This window comes from Ranitomeya variabilis, chromosome 4 (genome assembly GCF_051348905.1).
Source record: "Ranitomeya variabilis isolate aRanVar5 chromosome 4, aRanVar5.hap1, whole genome shotgun sequence".
Classification (NCBI taxonomy): Eukaryota; Metazoa; Chordata; class Amphibia; order Anura; family Dendrobatidae; genus Ranitomeya; species Ranitomeya variabilis.
In genome coordinates this window covers 669,752,800-669,765,758 of record NC_135235.1, presented here as the reverse complement: position 1 = coordinate 669,765,758, position 12,959 = coordinate 669,752,800, and the positions used below count along the sequence as shown (strand labels likewise).

Below are 12,959 nucleotides of genomic sequence, written 5' to 3'. Positions count from 1 at the left end.
CCTCGAGGAATGCAGTTTGACACCTCTAGTATGCATGGTACTGAGTGGATCTAAAATATAAAATAGGAAAGTAAAAAACCCCTGCTACCAACGGACCTGAGTAAAAATGTGTGGACAGTCGGAAAATTACGAAACACGGAAGAAAAAAAAAGCACCAAAACCGACCATACAGTCCAAAACCACAATAATTATATTATTACATAATGCTGGTAAGAACAAATTCAGGTAAAAAATAATAGTACAGACCGCAATGCAAAAAGGTATACAATTAGGCCGGAGTCACACTACAGCGAGATAAGGCCGAGTCTCGCAGGGTAAAACCAAGCTCTGGTGCCGGCACTCAGGAGCGGAGCGTGTAGCTCCATGTATTGCTATGCGGCTGCACGCTCCGCTCTGGAGTGCCAGTAACCAGAGCTTGGTTTTAACCTGCGAGACTCGGCCGTATCTCGCTGTAGTGTGACTCCGGCCTTATACTGAAGGGACGCACACCCAGGGGTAAAGTAAAATAGAGCTCGGTAAAAGGTAATGCATGTATGCGGTATATGGGTCAAGAGAACATATCGTATATATACACAAAAATCACTGAGCAGAATCCTTAAAATTATTGATCAAATCAATACATGAATGAAAGTGCTGGTGCAGACTAACAAAACGTGTTACCCTGGCATAGAAACCATGGGTATACGTATATACCATATAATAGTCAAAAAATAGCAGGAAAAAAAGACTATGTGTAACACACGTTTTGCTAAAGTAATAGTAGGAAATCACTCACAGTGAAACTGCAGACCTCTGACTCCTGAGTGATTTCCCACTTGATTTACCCCATAATTGGTGAAAAAAATACTGTTTGGGCACACGGCAGGGCTCGGAAAGTAAGTAGTGACGCTTAAAAAAGCAGACTTTGATGGAATGGTCTGTGGGCGTTATGTCGCATTTAGAGAGCCCCTGATGTACCTAAACAGTGAAAAATAAACACAAGTGACCCCAGTTTGGAAACTAAACCCCTCAAGGAATTCATCTAGGGGTATACTGTGCATTTTTAACCTACAGCTGATTCATGAAACTTTATAACATTTAGATGTAAAAACAAAAAAAATATTTTTTTTCCACTAAAATACTGATTTAACATCAAATTATAATTTACATATAGGTAATGGGAGAAATTGGACCCCACAATTTGCTAAGCAATTTCTCCCGAATGTGGCAGTACCTCATATATGGTTGTACACTACTGTTTGAGCACATGGCAGGGATCAGTGAGAAGGAGCCCTACTTGGCTTTTAGAACACAGATTTTGTTTGAATAGATTGTGAGCTCCATTAGCTATGCACTAGTGATGAGCGAATATACTCGTTACTAGAGATTTCTCGAGCACGCCCGGGGGTCCTCCGAGTATTTTTTAGTGCTCGGAGATTTAGTTTTTCTTGCCGCAGCTGAATGATTTACATCTGCGAGCCAGCATAAGTACATGTGGGGGTTGCCTGGTTGCTAGGGAATCCCCACATGTAATCAAGCTGGCTAACAGATGTAAATCATTTGGCTGTGGCAAGAAAAACAAACTCTGAGCACTAAAAAATACTCGGAGAACCCCAGAGCATGCTCGAGAAATCTTGGGTAACGATTATATTCATTCATCACTACTAAGCACCTAAGGTGCCAGAACAGCAGAACCCCCTTCCCTAGGTTACCCCAATTACGGAAACTTCACTAACTAAGGAATTCACAGTTACGTAGGTTGAAAAAATATCAAGGTCCATCAAGCGCTACCCCTTCCTTCAGCAATTGCATATTTTGTCACTAATTTAACTATAACTGACAATGTTATGTGTATCAAGGAAATCATCCAGCCCTTTTTTAAAATCTGATATCGTGCTGACCATTACTGCGTCTTGTGGTCGGGCATTCCACAGCCTGACTGCTCTAACTGTAAAGAATCCTTTCCTATTTAGCTGCTTGAATCGCCTTTCTTCCACTCGTAATCAGTGCCCTCTAGTCCTCAGTATGCTCTTTGGAAGGAAGAAGTCATGTGCCAGTGTTCTGTATTGGCCACACATATACTTATACATGTAAATGAGATCTCCTCTGTGACGTCTTTGTTCTATGCTAAACAAGCCCAACTATTCCAACCTTTCATCATATGAGAGGCCTTCCATCCCTTGTAATAATCTAGTTGCCCGTCTTTGAACTGAGTCTCTGCCCTGGGTGCATTACTCTACATTTATCTACACTGAATCTTATCTCAATGTGTACTGCAGTGCATGAGATTGTTAGGGTATGTGCACACGTCAGGATTTCTTGCAGAAATTTCCTGAAGAAAACCAGAAATTTTCTGCAAGAAATCCGCATTTTTTTTTGCGTTTCTTTTCCCGTTTTTTTTTAGCATTTTGCAAGCGTAATTAGCTTGCAGAATGCTAAAGTTTTTCAAGCGATCTGTAGCATCGCTTGGAAAACTGACTGACAGGTTGGTCACACTTGTCAAACATAGTGTTTGACAAGTGTGACCAACTTTTTACTATAGATGCTGCTTATGCAGCATCAATAGTAAAAGATAGAATGTTTAAAAATAAAAAAAAATAAAAAATGGTTATACTCACCCTCTGCAGACAGCCGATATCCTCAGCGGCGTCCGTTCCTATAGATGGTGTGGTTCAGGACCTTCGATGACGTCGCGGTCACATGACCGGTCTCGCGACTAATCACAAGACAGCGACGTCATCGCAGGTCCTGAACCACACCATCTTTAGGAACCGAAGTGGCAGCATGCAGCGGTGAGAGGCGGGAACACTCCAGGGCCATCGAAGGTGAGTATATGACTATTTTTTATTTTAATTCTTTTTTTTTGACCAATTATATGGTGCCCAGTCCGTGGAGGAGAGTCTCCTCTCCTCCACCCTGGGTACCAACCGCACATGATCTGCTTACTTCCCGCATGGTGTGCACAGCCCCGTGCGGGAAGTAAGCAGATCAATGCACTCCTAGGTGTGCGGAATCCCCGCAATTCCGCATTTTTAATGAACATGTTGCTTTTTTTTCCGCGATGTGATTTTTTTGCGGAAAAAAATGCAACATTTGCACAAAAAATGCGGAATACACTGTAAATAATAGGAGGCATGTTAGCGTTTTTATCACGTTTTTATAGCGAAAAAACGCGAAAAAAAACGCGAAAAATATTGAACGTGTGCACATGGCCTTAGTGTCTCACTGACTGTGCCTGTGAGACTCAGCTTATGGCCGAGAAACTCACGCAGGTCTCACATCAATACCCGGAACTGCCTCCGGTGCTCAGGACCGAAGCGTGCAGCTGCATAGAAATACATGCAGCCACACACTCTGGTCCCAAGTGCTGGCGGCAGTGCCGGGAATTGATGCCAGTTTCTTGCATTGAACTTGCAAGTGTGACCCCGGCCATAAGCTGAGTCTCACAAGACACTGTAACTTGGGGTCATCACATGACCTCAGGGTACCAATGGTAACCATTGAGACTGGCAATTCTCATCGCGGGTATCTGATGGTTACCAAAGGGGGTCAACAACATGATTGACAGCAGTATTGAAGGGTGTCAGCTGTCATGTACAACTGACACCCGGGGGAATTGCCGCCGGGTGGCAGCATTTTCTTATTCTTTAACGCTGTTAAAAAGCAGCACTGAGTATTAGGGTATGTGTCCACGTTCAGGAAACGCTGCGTTTTTGACGCAGCGTTGAGCCGCAGCGTCAAAAACGCAGCGTCCAGATGTTACAGCATACACACAGATTTAATGAAATCCCGTCTCCACTGTGCATTAAAAAATGCATGCGTTTTTACCGCAAAAACGCACATGCGGTGCGTTTTTTCAGAACGTAGCATGTTGCTACAATGAGCAAAACACGCAGGAACACCGCAGGTGACCTGCCAGTGACCTCAGGTGCATTTTTGGTCAGGATTTTACCTGCATAAAATCCTGACCAAAGCCTGAAGCAAACCTGAACGTGGACACATACCCTTACGGCCCCTTAAAGACCGCCAGTATGGTTCAGAAGGGAGGTTTCACTATTTGATTTTTGTAGTGCATATTTGGCTGGAATAATTTCCAGGTGCCAGAAAAGCAGAAACCCCCCAAAGTGACCATTTTAGAAACAACATTTCTCTAGCAATTCATCTAGGGTTGTAAGGAGCATCTTGAACCCACAATTGCCTTGTGAAAAGGTTATAATGCTGGATAATGAAAATAAAAAAATTGTGTTTTTTTCCTTCACTAAAATGTTTGTGACCCCAATGTTTCAATTAAAAAAAAAATGGAACCAAAATTTGATAAGAAATTTCTCCCAAAACCTGAGGTCAGAAGCTCTTCTTGTGTACATGGCAGGGCTCGAATGAGAACATTCACTATTTTGCTTTTGGAGCAAAAAAATTGCTAGTCCTAGATTGTGAAGGCCAAGTGCAAAGCCCCCGAGGTGTGTGATCAGCAGACAACCCCCAAAGGTGACCCCAGTTTGCAAACGATACCTGAGAAAGGTCACAGCCGGGGGGGGGGGGGCGCACGCTGACTCCAACATGCTGTTACCTTTTTGCCACTTCCTAGCTGCCACTAATTTCCATTTGGTATAAGTGTCAGCTATGTAACTCTACTTCAATGAGGCTCTTAGATTGTGAGCTCTTTCTTCTTGAGATTTTATGTGAACGCAATGAAACCGCCTGGTTCAGTGAGCACATGCGGATTCACATGCGCTCAATAGATGGCAGCACTTTGGATGCAGCAAACTTACAGTGCGTCCAAAGCACTGCTAGTTCCACATCATGTGCACCCAGCCTTATCTTCTGCTCTAAGCCAGAGAAACCAAGGAGAGACCTGTCCACAGGCCACCACGAAGCACAAACCTGTTCCTCATCATAGAGACAGAGATGGCCAGCCAGAGACAGGCAGGCACGGCCAGCCAGAGACAGGCAGGCACGGCCAGCCAGAGACAGGCAGACACGGCCAGCCAGAGACAGGCGGGCACGGCCAGCCAGAGACAGGCGGGCACGGCCAGCCAGAGACAGGCGGACACGGCCAGCCAGAGACAGGCGGACACGGCCAGCCAGAGACAGGCAGACACGGCCAGCCAGAGACAGGCGGGCACGGCCAGCCAGAGACAGGCGGGCACGGCCAGCCAGAGACAGGCAGGCACGGCCAGCCAGAGACAGGCGGGCACGGCCAGCCAGAGACAGGCGGACACGGCCAGCCAGAGACAGGCGGACACGGCCAGCCAGAGACAGGCGGACACGGCCAGCCAGAGACAGGCGGACACGGCCAGCCAGAGACAGGCGGACACGGCCAGCCAGAGACAGGCGGACACGGCCAGCCAGAGACAGGCGGACACGGCCAGCCAGAGACAGGCGGACACGGCCAGCCAGAGACAGGCGGGCACGGCCAGCCAGAGACAGGCAGACACGGCCAGCCAGAGACAGGCAGACACGGCCAGCCAGAGACAGGCGGGCACGGCCAGCCAGAGACAGGCGGGCACGGCCAGCCAGAGACAGGCGGGCACGGCCAGCCAGAGACAGGCGGGCACGGCCAGCCAGAGACAGGCAGACACGGCCAGCCAGAGACAGGCAGACACGGCCAGCCAGAGACAGGCGGGCACGGCCAGCCAGAGACAGGCAGACACGGCCAGCCAGAAAGACATCGAGAGAGAGATTCAGCCAGAGAGAGACTGTCAGAGAGAGAGACAGCCAGAGTTTCTCTCTCTTTCTGGCTGTCACTCACTCTCTTTCTGCCTAGCTGTGTCTTTCTCTTCGCTTTAAGCTGGTGTAACTTGGGGTATCCACTACAAGACCACCTAGGTTGTCTAAGGAGATTACACCCCAATATACATCTCACACTTATGAGTAACTGCCCAACCTGCCCTCACTAAGGTTTGGTCCAGGAGCTAAACTCTTCCCCCTCCGCCTTCATTTTATCTGAGGTAAACAGAAAGATACAATCCTCCATTTTCCCTATAAGGGGTTAATGTCTCCAGCCCAGTAATGGGGAATCTCCAGCACCTACCTCCACCTGCAGAGCCGCACTCCACATATATGGCTGCTCTGTGCGCACAGGACCTGTGATGAGGTCACAGGAGGGAGGAGTCAGGGGTCACATGATCAGGGGCCTCAGTGTATGCAGGACTCTGCTGTGCTGGTTGTCATGGTGCTGGATGAGGGGAAGTTTATGTGTGGGGTCAGGAGGGGTTTACAGTGTGGATGTAGCAGAGCCGTGTGTGTACAAGGTGTACGGAGCGGAGCCGTGTGTGTACGAGGCGTACGGAGCGGAGCCGTGTGTATGAGGTGTACGGAGCGGAGCCATGTGTGTACGAGGTGTACGGAGCGGAGCCGTGTGTATGAGGTGTACGGAGCAGAGCCGTGTGTGTACGAGGTGTACGGAGCAGAGCCGTGTGTGTACGAGGTGTACGGAGCGGACCCGTGTGTGTGAGGTGTACGGAGCGGAGCCGTGTGTGTACGAGGTGTACGGAGCAGAGCCGTGTGTGTACGAGGTGTACGGAGCGACCCGTGTGTGTGAGGTGTACGGAGCGGAGCCGTGTGTGTACGAGGTGTACGGAGCGGAGCCGTGTGTGTACGAGGCGTACGGAGCGGAGCCGTGTGTATGAGGTGTACGGAGCGGAGCCATGTGTGTACGAGGTGTACGGAGCGGAGCCGTGTGTATGAGGTGTACGGAGCAGAGCCGTGTGTGTACGAGGTGTACGGAGCAGAGCCGTGTGTGTACGAGGTGTACGGAGCGGACCCGTGTGTGTGAGGTGTACGGAGCGGAGCCGTGTGTGTACGAGGTGTACGGAGCAGAGCCGTGTGTGTACGAGGTGTACGGAGCGACCCGTGTGTGTGAGGTGTACGGAGCGGAGCCGTGTGTGTACGAGGTGTACGGAGCGGAGCCGTGTGTGTACGAGGTGTACGGAGCGACCCGTGTGTGTACAAGGTGTACGGAGCGGAGCCGTGTGTGTGAGGTGTACGGAGCGGAGCCGTCTCCTGGAGACCTCTATGGCTGTCACTGCCTAACTGCTATGAGCTCCACCCGGTGGTCAACATTCATAGCACGTGAGGTATTCTGTTACATGCAGGCGATCTGACATCGCCTCTATGTAGCAAAGCCGATCGGGTTATGGCAGCTTCTAGTCTCCCATGGAGACTATTGAAGCATGACAAAAATAGAAAAAAAAACTGTTTTTAAAGATATAAAAGTTCAAATCACCTCCCCCTTTCACCCCATTCAAAACAATAAAAAAAATAAAACATACACATATTTGGTATCGCCGCGTTCAGAATCTATCAATAAAAAAGGACTAACCTGATCACTAAATGGCGTAGCGAGAAAAAGTCAAAACGCCAGAATTACAGTTTTTTGGTTGCCGTGACATTGCATTAAAATGCAATAACGAGTGGTAAAAAAAAATCATATCTGCATCAAAATGTTATCATTAAAAACGTCTGCTCAGCTCACAAAAATAAGCCCTCAACTGACCTGAGATCACGAAAAATGGAGACACTATGGGTCTCGGAAAATGGCGCAATTTTTTTTTTTTAAGAAAGTTTGGAATTTTTTTTCACCATTTAGGTAAAAAAGAACCTAGACATGTTTGGTGTCTATGACCTCGTAATGACCTGGAGAATCATAATGGCAGGTCAGTTTTAGCATTTACTGAACCTATTAAAAAGCAAAACAAAAAACAACTGTGGGATTGCACTTTTTTTGCAATTTCACCGCACTTAGATTTTGTTTCCATTTTTCAGGACAAGGTGTCTTAAAACCAATGGTGTCCTTCAAAAGTACAACTCGTCCCGCAAAAAGCAAGCCCTCACATGGCCATATTGACCACAAAAAAAAAAAGTTATGGCTCTGGGAAGAAGGGGAGCAAAAAGCGAAACCGCAAAACCAAAAATACCTCCGTTCATATAGGGGTGAAGTAATCTCAGAAGCTCAGTGCCCTCTGATCCCCCAAGAGGAACTTATTCTTGCAGTGTGAAGAGCTGCAGATCCCCCACTCATGTGCAACGACCACAGACAGGATACAGATCCCCAACAGAAAACAGGACTATAAGATTTCTGGGACATTCCCATGTTCCTCTTCCGATGTGGTGTTGTTAATCTTTTATCTATATGTCCTACTGGGGGACTCTACGTTGGAGAATGGTAACAGAAATAGTGCATTACAGACAAAAAAAATATCTAGCAGTGGCAAAACATCTCTGTGCTCTAGGACGCATCAGGAATTTGAAAGTTGTCATATTAAAAGACAACTTAAAATCACAGAACGCCAAAGGGTCTGGGAGCAAAAATTATTTACAGTCTGTGATATCCTCTGGAGACAGCGAGGGCACCAGGTCTCTGACCTTACATGGATATTGGGACAAAAAATTTTCACACCACTGATCCAAGCTAATGATGGATTCATTGTTTTTATTACAATTATTATTATTATTCATTTTTATAGCGCCATTTATTCCATGGTGCTTTACATGTGAAAACAGGGGAATACATGGACAAGTAAAATAAACATGACCAATACGAGGCACACACAAGTACAGAAGGATAGAGGACCCTGCCAGCGAGGGCTCACAGTCCACAGGGGATGAGTGAGGATACACTAGGAGAGGGTAGAGCTGGTCATGTGGCGGTTCAGCAGACTAAGGCCGGCCTCACACTCAGCGTATAAAAATACGGTCCGTTTTTTACGGCCGTAATATGCAGAAAAGTCCCCAAAATAGTGGTCCGTATGTCATCCGTACGCAGGGTGTGTCAGCGTATTTTGCGCATGGCATCCTCCGTATGTAATCCGTATGGCATCCGTACTGCGAGATTTTCTCGCAGGCTTGCAAAACCGACATCTAATGGATTTATGTGCTCAAATGTTCGGTAAAACATATATACAGTATATATATAAATATAAATATATATATATATATCATTGAGACACATATATATATATATTCTGTATGTATATTTAATTCAGCGCGAGATATGTGAAAAGCCGGTAATTCAATTGCCGGCTTTTCATTTCTCCTTCACAAACCCGACATGATATGAGACATGGTTTACATACAGTAAACCATCTCATATCCCCTTTTTTTTGCATATTCCACACTACTAATGCTAGTAGTGTGTATGTGCAAAATTTGGGCGCTGTAGCTGCTAAAATAAAGGGTTAACTCGCGGACAAAATTGGCGTGGGCTCCCACGCAATTTTCTCCACCAGAGTGGTAAAGCCAGGGACTGAGGGCAGATATTAATAGCCAGGAGAGGGTCCATGGTTATTGGCCCCCCCTGGCTACAAACATCTGCCCCCAGCCACCCCAGAAAAGGCACATCTGGAAAATGCGCCTATTCAGGCACTTGGCCACTCTCTTCCCACTCCCGTGTAGCAGTGGGATATGGGGTAATGAAGGGTTAATGCCACCTTGCTATTGTAAGGTGACATTAAGCCAGATTAATAATGGAGAGGCGTCAATTATGTCACCTATCCATTATTAATCCAATAGTACAAAATGGTTAATAAAACACACACACACATTATTAAAAATTATTTTAATGAAATAAACAAACAGGTTGTTTGAGTATTTTATTGCTCTCTCAATCCATCCGGAAGACCCTCGCTTGGCAAAATAATATTGGCACAATATACATACCCTCTGATGAACTGTCACGTCCCATGAGGTAATCCATCTGAAGGGGTTAAATCATTTTACAGCCAGGAGCAGTGCTAAAGCACTGCTCGTGTCTGTAATCCCCCGGGTGCTGAAAGGAAAGCTGAGTGATCTGTAGTTACATTGAGTTGCGGTGAGGCGCCCTCTGGTGGATGTCCTCATGAACTGAAGCCTTGGAAAAGTTCCTACGCTCGAGTTCATATGAGTTCATCCACCAGAGGGCGCCTCACCGCAACTCAATGCGAGTACAGATCACCCAGCTTTCCTTTATTCCCTGGGGTTACAGGCACGAGCGGGTGCTTTAGCGCAGCTCCTGCCTGTAAAATGAGTTAACCCCTTCAGATGGATTTACTTTGTGGGACCTGACAGTACATCAGAGGGTATGTATATTGTGGGTTTATTATTTTGCCAAGCGAGGGTCTTCCGGATGGATTGAGAGAGCAATAAAATACTAAAACAACCTGTTTATTTCATTAAAATACTTTTTAATCGTGTGTGTGTTTTTTTAACCCTTTCATACAATTGGATTAATAATGGATAGGTGTCATAATTGACGCCTCTCCATTATTAATCTGGCTTAATGTCACCTTACAATAGCAAGGTGGCATTAACCCTTCATTACCCCATATCCCACCGCTACACGGGAGTGGGAAGAGAGTGGCCAAGTGCCAGAATAGGCACATCTTCCAGATGTGCCTTTTCTGGGGTGGCTGGGGGCAGATGTTTTTAGGCACGGGGGGGCCAATAACCATGGACCCTCTCCTGGCTATTAATATCTGCCCTCAGTCACTGGCTTTACCACTCTGGCGGAGAAAATTGCGCGGGAGCCCACACCAATTTTTTCCGCGATTTAACCCTTTATTTTAGCAGCTACAGCGCCCAAATTTTGCACATACACACTACTAGCATTAGTAGTGTGGAATATGCAAAAAAAAAAAAGGGATATGAGATGGTTTACTGTATGTAAACCATGTCTTATATCATGTAGGGTTTGGGAAGGAAAAATGAAAAGCCGGCAATTGAATTACCGGCTTTTCACTAACACCGCTGCGTATTTCTCGCAAGTCACACTGCTGGTCCGTGTGGAATCCGTATTTTTCTCGCCCCCATAGACTTTCATTGGCGATTTTTATGCACAATACGGTGACAAACGCAGCATGCTGCGATTTTCTACGGTAGGAGCTGGGACATAGGGAATCATTGGGCCGTGTGTAATGCAAATTTTACGGACGTAGTTTATGCGCTCATACGTCCGTAAAACTCGCTAGCGTGAGGCCGGCCTAAGGATCACTGCAGGCTGTAGGATTGTCGGAAGAGGTGGGTCTTCAGGTTCCTTTTGAAGGTTTCCGTGGTAGGCGAGAGTCTGATGTGTTGGGGTAGAGAGTTCCAGAGTAGGGGGGAAGCACGGGAGAAGTCTTGTATGCGGTTCTGGGAAGAGGAAATAAGAGGGGAGTAGAGAAGGAGATCTTGTGAGGATCGAAGGTTGAGTGTAGTTAAGTACCGGGAGACCATGTCACAGATGTATGGAGGAGACAGGTTGTGGATGGCTTTGTATGTCATAGTTAAGCTATATGCACACGTTGCGGATTTTGCTGCGGATCCACAGCGGATCTGCAGCTGCGGGTCCGCAACAGTTTCCCATGAGTTTACAGTACAATGTAAACCTATGGAAAACAGAAAACGCTGTGCCCATGCTGCGGAAAAAAACGTGCGGAAACGCAGCGGTCTACATTCTGCAGCATGTCAATTCTTTGTGCGGATTCCGCAGCGGTTTACACCTGCTCCACAATACGAATCCGCAGGTGTAATACCGCAGGGGAATCCGCACAAAATCCGCATAAAAACTGCGGTAAATCCGCAGGTAAAACGCAGTGCCTTTTACCTGGAGATTTCTAAAATCCGCTGCGGAAAAATCCGCAGAGGTCCATTCTACGTGAGCACATAGCCTTAGGGTTATCAATTAGAGTCTCTGGACAATAAAAAGCCAGTGAAGGGCTTGGCAGAGAGGAGAGGCTGGGGAATAACGGGGCGACAGGTGGATTAGTCAGGAAGCAGAGTTTAGGATAGATTGGAGTGGTGCAAGAGTGCTATATGGGAGGCCACAGAGTAGGAAGTTGCAATGAGGGCATGCACAAGCGTTTTTGCAGTTTCCTGGTCAAGGAATGTACAGATCCGGGAAATGTTTTTGAGTTGGAGTCGGCAGGAGGAGGCTTAGATTTGTGGCTTGAAAGAGAGGGCAGGGGCAATTGTTTGAACTCGGTTTGTATTTTTTACTTTCCAGTAATCCAGTGGACCTTGCTGTACCAACCTGTACAAGGGATAAAAGGTGAAGGCCCGAATTCCTTTGGAGTGGCTAGAGCAAAGTCTGAGTCACTGTTCCTACCAAATTGGGTAAGAATTTCCCGTGAAGGACTTGTTGTAGTCTGGCACAGCAAAAGTTGTGGCTAATAGTATACAGTTGTGTTCAAAAGTTTACATACCCCGGCAGAATTTTTGGCTGGCTGAAAGATGCAAGATTCTGTCTGGATCCCAGAAACTCACTCAGCTTTTATGCACACACATTGATTACAAGAAAACAAGTCACAGGTGAAGATGTTACCTTCAGTAGCCATTCAAACGCATTTGTGTCAACTTGCGTGCATGTTATCATGCCAAAATCACCAAAGTATGTGAACTTTTGATCAGAGTCATTTGGATGTTTTGGTTTGTCATTATGATTTAAAAAAAGAAAACACAGTAGTTTGACAATAAATGGCTTCATCCAACCAGTTACCATGAGTGGAGAAGAAGGTTTGGTGTAATCATTCATATTCTCTAAAAAAAGGCCAAGAAAGCAAAAATTCTGCCTAGGTACGTAAACTTTTGGGCACAACTGTATCAGCTTTTAGATACTGGAACAGTGATTCTTGTTCTTTGAGTTCCAGGTTGCATTGTGTCCTGGGCTGCTACTAGGAATTTCTGGGCCCCATACTGGCAAAATTTTTTGGGCCCCCCTTGAGACTCCGCCCAGGCTCCACCCCAGTGCCACATCCACCCTTCGAACCATCCACAGTCCCACCGCACTCTCTTGGAAAAACTCCACTTCTGCACCACATCCTCACCAATCACACATTTACAGTTCCCATCACCACATACATAACCAGTAGCTTTTGTTTTGGACAAAAGATTTTTTTAATCCACCACCAAGACAAGGTAGACTCTTCTGGCCGGACTCTACTCTACTGTAACTTACTAAACATTTGTTAAAATATCCAATACAATTTAGGTATATTTTTATTTATTTTTAAATTTTTAAAATTACCAAT

At 46.4% G+C, this 12,959-nt stretch overlaps 1 protein-coding gene across 4 annotated transcripts in view; it reads right to left on the bottom strand.

Annotated features, from left to right (window-relative positions):
- Positions 1-12,959, bottom strand: part of LOC143766270 (uncharacterized) — a 246,911-nt gene that overhangs the window by 46,511 nt on the left and 187,441 nt on the right. The window contains exon 1 of one of the 4 annotated variants that reach the window (XM_077253813.1): positions 6,011-6,092. The exons of 1 other annotated variant lie outside the window; for it this stretch is intronic. The gene's annotated coding sequence lies outside the window, so the exon portion shown is untranslated. Of the gene's footprint in view, positions 1-5,863; positions 6,093-12,959 lie in introns of those variants that run through there. 2 more of the 4 variants (XM_077253812.1, XM_077253810.1) reach the window with 2 other exon arrangements.